The sequence below is a fragment of the Enhydra lutris genome, unplaced genomic scaffold (assembly GCF_002288905.1).
Source record: "Enhydra lutris kenyoni isolate GAN:26980312 unplaced genomic scaffold, ASM228890v2 scaffoldscaffold2, whole genome shotgun sequence".
Classification (NCBI taxonomy): domain Eukaryota; kingdom Metazoa; phylum Chordata; class Mammalia; order Carnivora; family Mustelidae; genus Enhydra; species Enhydra lutris.
This window is the reverse complement of record NW_019154086.1, coordinates 28,210,674-28,221,670: the sequence shown is the minus strand read 5'-3', so window position 1 is coordinate 28,221,670 and position 10,997 is coordinate 28,210,674. Positions and strand designations below refer to the sequence as shown.

Here is a 10,997-nt window from a genome sequence, read left to right as displayed (position 1 = left end):
CAGAGCCAAAGTCAGATGTTTAACTGACTGAGACATTCAGGTACCCCCTTACCTTGTTTTTATTTATTTTTAAATTTTTATTTATTTATTTTTTTAGCCTTAAAAAAAATTTTTTTTTCTTTAAACAAGGCTGGAATCAAAGATAAATAGAAGACACAACAGTTTTGCTATGGTTTTGTGTTATTTGGGTTTTGGGGTTTCTCTTTTGTTTTTTGGGCATTTTTTTCTTACAAATACAAATTAAACATGAAACAACACTATTTCAAAAGACATCTAAATAGTTGCATCCTAGACATTTAAAACCTATCCCACAATTTAAGTGGTAAAAACTGTAGGCTTATAATTGTTCTGCGATCACATATCAAAAGAAAAAAAAAATTCTAATACCTTTTACTCAGTTTTTAACCATACCAGCAAGAATCAAAACTGCCAATTTTTCCAATGACAATTTCTACACACCAGAAGGTAGTCATGACTCTCAAAGAAGAAACGATTTGGATTTTTCCTGCCTTCAAAATGTTTATCAAATCTTGTGTTTCTCACAGGCTTTTGAAACACACAGAAAATAACTATTCCAATGAATGAAACATACCAAATGTCAGAAATAAGCCAGACACATTCCTTTGGGGAAACGGCTTTAAAAAAAAAAAAAAAAGAATTCAGCCTGTATATGCAAAAGTAAAGCAAGGAAATTCAGTCTTTTTCTCTTCTTTAAAAATCTAAATCTTTTCCTAAAATATCATTCCCCAAAACTGGAAGTGAAGGACTAAAAGGTCAGGAGAGGGAACGGGGGGAGAGGGAGCACACATCATTAACATAAAAAGTAAAATTGTATAAACTTAAGCAGTTTTTCACAGACTGGGGTCAAACTCCAGGATACCACATGCTGGTGTAAGAAATTCACCATTCTGCAGGAGCTAGATTTGTAGTGCTGCTTGAAGATCAGTGAAGAGCAATTCACTGCCTTGCAGCAATTCTCCTTCCCTCTCCAGATCCTGGCTTCTGCACCAGGTCCCCTCAGGGAGGGCCGCTCATTCCACCACCCAGCACACATCGAGGGCCTCCAAGGCCCCACAGGCGGTTATCTCCCGGGCAGCTTGGATCTTCTCTTCCACATTCAGATGGACCTCACCTCTGAACATGACGGGCCTGTTGCCAAGGACCTTCTGAACAGGCTCAGAATCATCAAACACAATAAAACCCAAACTGGGTAATTTCCCGCCACTGATAATATGTAGCTCCACCATGTTCCCATACGTTGAAAAAAATCTTTAAGCTCCAATTTTTCTACTTCATCTGGCAGATTGCCAATGAAAAGTTGGTGACCATCAGGGTGTCTCACAATTCTTTGGGGTTCAACATCACCTTGCTCACCAGCCTCATGGATTGGTATAGATCTCCTCTAGGGAGGAATTTTTATTCATCATTCTCCCACTCTTTGATCCCTCTGACGCCTCTGTGATGGAATCTGGGATTCAGGCTTAGACTCCGGATGAGGCTGTGAAGCTGGTACTTTAACAACATGAGATGATATCCCGGTAATTGGAACAGCTCCACTGGGTGGAATGTTCTTCCTGGTCATAGATCCCCAAGAAAATGTCCTCAAGTTTTCCTGCACCATCTGAGGTATGTCTGTAGATGCTGGGAAGAACTCTTCTGAGCATCCTTAGGAACAATTTTTTCTAGTGCTGGCTCAGACTTTTCCTCTTGGATTTCAGACACAGGTTCTTGCTCTGGTTCTTTTTTTTTTTTTTTTTTTTTTTTAAATTTTTATTCATTTGACAGAGAGAGAGAGAGATCACAGGTAGGCAGAGAGGCAGGCAGAGAGAGAGGGAAGCAGGCTCACCGCTGAGCAGAGAGCCCGATGCGGGGCTCGATCCCAGGACCCTGAGATCATGACCTGAGCCGAAGGCAGAGGCTTAACCCACTGAGCCACCCAGGTGTCCCCTTGCTCTGGTTCTTGTTCTGGTTCAGGTTCAGGATCTGGCTCTGGTTCAGCCATAGGTTTCTCTAACTGTTCTTCTAAGTCATTGTTGACAGTCTGATCATAGAAAGTTCCAGAATCATCAGGTACCACCTCAGGTGTCTGCTGCCTTTCTTCAGATTCCTCTACCTCTTCCTCAGATTCCTCCTGAGGCTCATTGACAAAGCCACCAAAGAACCTCATTTTGGTATCTGAAGAGATCATTGTGAACATAGAACTTATTTGTGACAGAGCCCTTAGGAGCAAGGACAAACATCTGCATGAATCTCCTCAAAGTCTGGTTGTTATTAGAGAGCAACCGCATCACCTGGACCACTACACCATCATTCAGGTAGCATGAGCTTCAACATGGCGAATCTTAGTGCAGCAACTGGTAAAGTTTGTGACATCACTTTCCTCTGGATCGCTTTCTGTCCATAGACTGCATCTGCTGGCTTTCCACTTGGATCTGATCCCCCATGGACATAAGAAGAGTTCCTCCCATAAAATCTGTATGGCATGTCTGGGGCCTGGTTCAGCAGCGTGTAATACTGTCTCACAAATTCCTGCCTCACCAGCAGGGACCAGGCTTCTGCATAACCGTGGCTTTGGTCAATTCAACCTGCATGGGAGAGGAACAAGCTTTGCTCCACAGCACAGCAGAAGGCAAAATCTCCTCACAAACTGAGTCCACACCTTAACCCTTATTTTTAAAAAACATTATTAGATTAGCACTACTTATTTTTATGATGACATAAAATACTCTTGGTCCCCAGAGTAGAACTCTTTGTAACACTGAGAATTCTAAAGGTCTATTAAGCTGATGTGTGCTAGTCTTTACTGAGTCACCCACTAGCTTTACAGCAACTCTGCACCTTTGGCTAAGCCAGCTAACATCTCCAGAACCACATTATGGTACAGGTACTTGCATATATTACTGGAATATATTAATTAACTAAAAGAACCCATCTCAGTGTCCTTCTAGTTAGTATAAGGAACCTCATTAGTAATTTTTATTTATCATTGTTTTCTCCAAATAAGTGGTAATTCTGTTTTTCTGTTAAATGGAAAACATCCCCTGCCCCAGTTATGTTGTTATAAAGAGGCACCTGATACCCTCCATTACTATCAGTTGTTGTGTTTCAGTTTACCTCTATCAACATAGAATTTTATTTTCTTTATGAACTAGAACTGTAAGGTTGAAAACAAGGTCTAGCTAGGAAAGTTGTATGGCTTGGGTCTTTGAGCACTATGTCAAACTTCAAAAGAATAATAATAATAACATGGATAAAGAAAATGATAATGTTGATATAACTATAATTTATTAAACTATTACTACCAAGGCTTCCATACATTATCTCTTTGTCTTGTCACTAGTAGGCAGGGTGGGAGCTTTTATCTCATTTTTATAGATAGGAAACCAAGAGTCAGAGAGGTTGTAACTCTTCTAAAGTGACACAACTTTAAGAGCTGGATGTCAAAACCTGTCATTTGCCCAATACTCTGTTGGCTCACTGTAAACAATCTTTCCATGACTTCTCATATATCACTTTTCTCAAAGAAGGTGGCTGTGTTGTCCTGGTTAGGAGAACAGATATAGGAGCCAGACTTCCCATATTTAAATCCATGACCACTTAACTTGTGAATGAGGATAACTTACTTAAACTTCTCCAAAATCTCAATTTCCTCATCTGCCACAAAGGATAATTAACATATTAAGTTACTTAATTAATATACAAAAAAAGCACTCAGAAGTGTGCCGGGCACTGAGGAAATGTCTCATAAGTGTTCTTTACTATTGTTTTGACAGTTCAATGAGATTATAATGCATATAAAGCAGTTAGCTAAGTATCTGACCCTTAGAAAATGCCTAATACATCTCTTTTGCTTATTAAAATCTTTTATATCATATACAGCTTTAAGCTAGTCTTTTAGGAAAATAATTGGTGACAACTTCCTCTTCCTTCCCCCAGCCCCCCTTTTCCCTCCCTATCTTCTCCCCTTCCTCCCGTTTTGTGCCAACTATCACTTACTCAACAGTGTTTTCTATGAGCCACCTTTTCAGGGAAACCCATTGTTTAGCCAAATATTTCAGACCAACATTAAACATTTATACTTTAATTCAATATCACATATTCAGATATAGAACTCTTCACTTCCTCATCTGTTTAAAAGACTTTTACTGAAACAACAGTTGAGAAAAAATAAGATAAAATAACTCTGGTTTTAAAAGTTGAAATTAGCTTAAACATAACAGCTTCCAATTTTATGAGAAATTGATTGATTCATCAGTTAAGGATAATAATGACAGAACTCTCGGGGTCCCTGGGTGGCTCAGTTGGTTAAATATCTCCCTTTGGTTCAGGTCATGATCCCAGGGTCCTGGGATCAAGCCCCGCATTGGGTTCCTTGCTCAGTGAAGAGCCTGCTTCTCCCTCTCTCTCTGCTACTGTGTTCTCTCACTCTCACTCTCTCTCAAATAAATAAATAAAATCTTAAAAAAAAATAATGACAGAACTCTCAATGTCTGAAATACAGATTGATCTAAAGTGGATGTATTAGGGTTCTCCAGAGAAATAGATCCAATTATGAAGACAGAGTGAGAGCAAAAGAGAAAGAGGAGGTGCAGCAGGAGGGAGGGGGATAATTTGTAAAGAATTAGCTCATTTTAGTAAGGAGGTTGGCAAGTCTCAAGATCTGTAGTTGTCAAGCTGGAGACCCAGGAGAGCCAATGATGTAAATTCCAGTCCAAAAGATGGCAGACCCCAGACTCAAAAAGAGTTGATTTTGGGGGCACCTGGCTGGCTCAGTTGGTAGAGTGTGGGATTCTTGACCTCAGGATCATGAGTTCAAGCCCCCCTGTTGGGGTGGAGCCTATTTATTTTAAAATAACAATAAATAAATAAAAAAGAGTTCATTTTTCAATTCGAGTCCAAGGTTAGGGGAACGGTGGGAGTGAGAGAATAGAAAGTTAACTGCTAATGAATATAGAATTTCTTTTTGGGGCCATAAAAATATTCTGGAATTAGATAGTGATGATGGTTGCACAAGTCTATGAACATACTAAAAAACCACTGAACCGTATTTTATAAATGAGCAAGTTGTATGGTATATGAACTTTATCTCCATAATGCTGCTTTTAAAAAATGATAGGTAAAAGCATATCACAGCCATTTAAAAAATAAAATGTTGGAGATCAATATCAGTGTTGGTTGCTATTTGTGGTGAGATTCTGTTTTCATTTACACAGGCATGTTGTGACCTGCCTGATTTTAAAAAGTCTAGTCTTGCTGGGAAGAATTTCTTAGGTGATTACTCTGTGGTTTGTGAGATGCTTCACCAATTTCCCCTGATGCCTCCCATTAAGCTATCATATAAATTTAAAATACAGGTCACTAGGTCACTAGATCAAATGTTGAAGACTGAGACAGACTGCCCAAAGAAGGACCCTGGCTACTTTCCAGTTGCCATTGTGTTTCCATGAGATTCTTTGCCTGTTGTTTTTTACTCTTGACATCTGGTTTTTCTTGTTGCTTTATTTTCTTATTTCTTATTTTCACTCTGGGTTTGTTTGTTCTTTTTATCCTTAACAGCAACCTGACCCAAAAGTTACATTTGATCGTAATTAAAATAATACCTTTACAATGAATGTCAAATTCTCCACAGAAAAACGCCACAATGCTAGAGCAGCTGCGAATTTTCATAGTACATAAAAGAGAGAGGAAAATGTTTTGTTGAAGATGGGTGACAATTCACTTAGTGGGGAATGGGCAATGATGGGGCTGGAGTTCTCCTTTTCTCATTACACAGCTATTAATTATAGCTGAGGAGTCTTACTCCAACTAATTAAGGATAAGAAAATAAGTCAGAGAAGACTGTTGCTAAATCAAAAGCCCTAAAAAAAAAAAAAAAGTCAGTGAATGCCTTAGAAAAGAAAGGCAAAGTAAATTTGTTCTAGGCAAAGATTTGATTACATGTCAAAATCCAAAGTAAAATGGTTGGATCATTCAAAAATTTTGGCCACTCTGATGATAAGTGTTATGTGTCAACTTGACTGGGCCAGAGGTTCCCCAGAAATGTGTCCCAACAGTATTCTGAATGTGTCCTTGAGAGTGTTTCTACATGAGATTAATATTAGAATCTGTAGACTGAGTAAAGCAGATTTTCCTCCCCAAAGTTGGTGGGCCTCATCTAGTCAGTTGAAGACCCAAATAGAACAAAAATGCTAAATAAGAGGTAACTCCTCCTGTCCAACTTACTAAAAGAAAGTTAACTAATGGGTAATACATGGAGGCCAAGAAAGTTAATTGGCATGGCTGAAGATACTCAGTCCATGTCAAACATAAAATGAGACCACGATTCAACATTTCCCACTAGTATTGTATTAATTCTGAAAGTTTTTAAACCCAGAAGCACGTGGAGAAGATTGGGGGGAAAAGGAGGGTGGCACTACATGATTTTTATTGAATTACATTAAAAATGCATATTGTCATATCATCCAGCTCCTTTAGGGCTAAAAGCAGGGTTTCACTCAGATGATTTTTTTTTTTTTTTGAGCTTCTAAATTAGAAAAGTGAGAAAAGGCTTATAGTTATCTCCATGTCACATTTCAGTGACTCATTGATGTGAAAATACAAGACTCTTGACTTAATAGAAGTTAAAGTCTGACTACCAGAGATGGAGTTAAACATATAGCAAACCTTCTAGACTCTCTTTTCTATTTGTGTTTCAGAGGTAGATCTCTCTTTTACAAGTTGACACCTCCTAGAAAGTTGTGTCTCCTCATGCTTTAGACTTGTGCATCCCATTAAGCATTCAGTTGAGCAGTTGATAGAGAAGGGCATGATGGGATAACACAGGTATTAAGTTACTGCAACTAAATGGGTGATGGCTATTAAGGAGGACACTTGTGATAAGCACTGAATGTTACATGTAAGTATTGAATCACTAAATTCTACTCTTGAAACTAACTTTAAACTATATGTTTATAGTTAACTAACTGGGATTCCAACAAAAACTTGGAACAAAAATTTAAAAGTAATAATAAAAAAATAAATTACTGCAACTGAAAGGAGAGCAGATTATCTAGCATTCACAGAGAACACTTACAAACCAGGAAGACATTTTCAAGGTGAGGCAACCAAATGAACCAAGAGGAGAGATCTAGACCTGGTTAGATATTATTGATCACACAACTCTCATCAGAAAGTGGGGTGCACCTGGATGGCTTGGTCATTTAAGCATCTGCCTTGGTGGAGGTCATGATCTCAGGATCCTGGGATGGAGCCCCATGGGGGGGACTCGGGGAGCCCGCTTTTCCTCTCCCTCTGCCACTTTCCCCACTCATGTTCTCTCTGTCTTTCTGTCTCTGTCTCTCTCAAATAAATTTAAAAAAGAAAGAAAGAGAGGTCAAAGGAGGCCTACTGAGAGTTTTGATGGAGGAAACAGGAGATGCATTAAGAGAAATGCCTGTCAGGGGCACCTGGGTGGCTCAGTTAGTTAGATGTCCAACTCTTGATCTTGGCTCAAGTTTTGATCTCATGGTCAGTTCAAGCCCAGCGTTGGGTTCTGTGCTGGGGTAGAGCCTACATAAAATAAATACGTAAGTGAGTAAGTAAGTAAATAAATAAGAGCAATGCCTGTCAACAAGGGTATGAGACATTGTGGCCTAGGAGGAATCACCATGATTGACTGATACCGTTCAGGTCTGAGCTTGAGGAATGCCGATGGCAGCCTGCACCCAAGATGAAGAAATTTTCAATTGTAAATGGTTAAAAAAGAAATGAGGAAGTATTCCTCAAGGAAGCCAGGTTAAAATCTGTGATTTCTTCTTTGCAGGAAAATGTAGGTAGAGGGATAGGGGGCTTCTGAGATGGGAGTGAAACACAAAAGAACTTGCAGATGAAGATGGGAGTTGAACTGCTCTTGGCCACATTGTTATTATCTCAGTTGTTTGAGAATCTAACCAATGAAATAAAGGAAAGGGAAATATTTTAATGAATACCATGAACTAGACCCTGGGCCTTGTGGGTGTAACATTTTTAATGCCACTATATTCAAATTATTTTAAAGGTCCATAAAATTCATGCTTTTGCTGAGCCGCAGGGTTGAACTCTGAATTTGAGGTTAGAATGAGAGAGCAAGTGCCTTAGAGAGGAAGTGACCTAGCTAGCAAATAAGAGGTAATCTTTAAAAAGTTGTTTTGTTTTATTTTGTTTTCACTTTTAACTTGCCATCAGCTCTGGTAAAAACCCAGTAGGAGGTAACATGAATATTTACGGTAAAATACCTGCATTCCTTGAATTTTATTTCACATTACCCCGATATTTTATTACCAAAATAATAGAGGTTTTTTTTTTGAGGAAATCAAGCAGTTCCACATTTCTATTTAGACATTTCTTAGATTATAGCAAATAGTAGGAAGGCAAAGCTTTTGTCATGAAGCTGCACTTCCACACTAATATCCAAGTTTAATTGAGGAGAATATTAAAGAAAAACTGGAAGAGTTTATTTTTTCATCTTAGTTTCAAGGAGGCTTATGGTTTCTTAAAAAGAAACGAATCATATTAGTGTTGTTTCTCAGGAAAGCTGAGTAATAGATTTTTGAGTAATAGAATAATTGGTTTTGAGTAATCGAGTCCCTAGGAATTCTCCTCCAACTGTTGTGTGAATAATGGACGATCAATTCCAGGTTATAAGGGTCAAGTTATTTCTACTGCAGTCGCTGTTTGGATGGGACACAATTTTTTGTGGAGGGTTTACTCAGAAGTCTCTTTGACAGGTCTTAGGAAACTATGAACTCAAACTTAAGTCCTTCTAAGAACTAAGGACATTTCAGTCCCAGGAGAAGAGAGCCAGACTCAGGCTCATTGGTCTTAGCAACCAAAGACCTGATTTTAAGAACTGTGAGTTTGGACCCAGGGTAGAACCTGGCAGTAGCTCGGAAGCTGCAGGAATCTTGGAGCACAGATTTCTGGTACTTGATGTTCATAAGCCGGACAAGTTATTTCAGTCAGCAATATATCAACATTTGTGTCCTCCCTTTTGAGGCATTTGGCTCAGAGCCTGTCTCTTTTAAGTTTAGAAGCTGCAGGGGCAAGAAAACACTATCTTTTCTGCCAGAAGCCTTTTCTCCCCCCAGGCATTTGAGGAATAAATAAATGAATAAATGCTAAAGCCCTCCTTCTGATTTTGAAATCAATAATAGCAAAGAAAGAAGCAATTAAGAGGTAGATCAATACTTGAAACAAAACGAGCACTAGGAATTTCCCTGTACTTTTGAAAAATATCTTATATTAAGACAAACTGTTTTTCTCTTAAAAAAACATTTTTTTTCTGTTTCAGGTTTTCATTCTTTACATTGAAACAATGTAATAGTTTGAGTCACTGTATCTCAGAGATGGTACATTTTATCTGCCCCAAGTCTTCTCTACTGGAATTTTTCTTTTATCAAGACTTTTATTTTTTGTTTTTAATTTAGTGATTGGCTTTGCAAGAGGTCAGGCATTCCTAGACGCATACCCTCCTGTGGTGCGTACTCCTCCAGATCTGCAGAAATCATGCTTTTCCCGATTTCATCTTAAAATTATCTTTCACGGAGGCGTAGAACATGGTTTTCTGGATTTAGCAGATTTCAAGACAATTTTAGTAATTATAAACCTTGAAGTTTTAAATAAGACTGGAGCTCATTTAAAAAAAAAAAGCTGAGGCATTCTTAAGGGAGAACTATAAAAATTTCTAATCAAGGACTATGAAATTGAAGACTTCAATTCTATACTATGGCCACTAGTAGGCGGGGAGAGGGAGAGAGGACAATGACGATGGGGTGTTGGAAAGGTGGGGGGGATGCACACAGACAGTTCTCCCCTAGAATGAAAAGGGTGGCTCAGCTAGGGAGATTGACAGAGAATGAGAGATGGGAGGAAGGGTGTAGTGGTAGATGCACTCTGGAGACAGGGCTTTTTTACCATCCTAATAAATAATACCCTTGTATTTGAGCCCTCCTTTACTTAGGGGAGGTTTTTGACCTTCTGTGCCTCTTGCAAAGGACAGGATCACTGTCCTCCCTGTATCCGTCCCTGTATCCTTTTAAAGGTATCACTTGCAGCCCTTTTGGTTGACTTTTTGTTGTTGTTCATGAGGAAATAATCAATGTCCTTTGAAATGCCTGTCCTCTCCATAATACCAAATAGCATTCCTGACTTGACTGGGAAAGAGCTTTTCTACTCTTAATTACTAAAGCTAATGTTTCTTTTCGCCAAGGCTAGTCATTTAACACATGGAAGGTGTTAGAAATTTACTTTTCAACTTAGCTGTTGGATCATTTAAATTTGACACAAAAGTTTCCTGACTGGCTTGCTGCTGGTTTCAGTGCACAGTTGGATAGGCAGATTACTTGGGCTGAAAGTTAGCTGCCTATTGATGGGATGAGTAAGATGATGTTTGTAAAAGGAGTTTCTCATTGCCTTGCACAGAGCAGATACTCAGTGGTTATTAGTTGTCTTACTTCCTTAATAGTGAAGTTTATGGAAGATTTTTTTTTAAAGATTTTATTTATTTATTTGACAGAGATCACAAGTAGGCAGACAGCCAGGCAGAGAGAGAGGAGGAAGCAGGCTCCCTGCTGAGCAGAGAGCCCGATGTGGGGCTCCATCCCAGGACTCTGAGATCATGACCTGAGCCGAAGGCAGAGGCTTTAACCCACTGAGCCACCCAGACACCCCTATGAAAGATTTTTTTTAAAGATTTTATTTATTTATTTGAGAGAGAGAGTGAAAGCATGAGTAGGGGGAAGGGCAGAGGAAGAGGGAGAAGCAGAGGGAGAGGGAGAGGGAGAAGCAAACTCCTTGCCAGCAGGGAGCCCAATGCAGAACTTGATCCCAGGACCCCAAGATCATGACCTGAACCAAAGACAGATACTTAACGGACTGAGCCACCCAGGCACCCCTGAAGGATTTATTTTATAAAAAGCAATCATATCATGTGAATAGGTCAGGGATCCAGGTAAAGTTACTCTGCAAATCACTCTGGTAGG

At 39.1% G+C, this 10,997-nt stretch overlaps 1 pseudogene; it reads right to left on the bottom strand.

Annotated features, from left to right (window-relative positions):
- Positions 1-957: 957 nt before the first annotated feature.
- LOC111149708 lies at positions 958-9,524 on the bottom strand (annotated as a pseudogene).
- Positions 9,525-10,997: the final 1,473 nt, after the last annotated feature.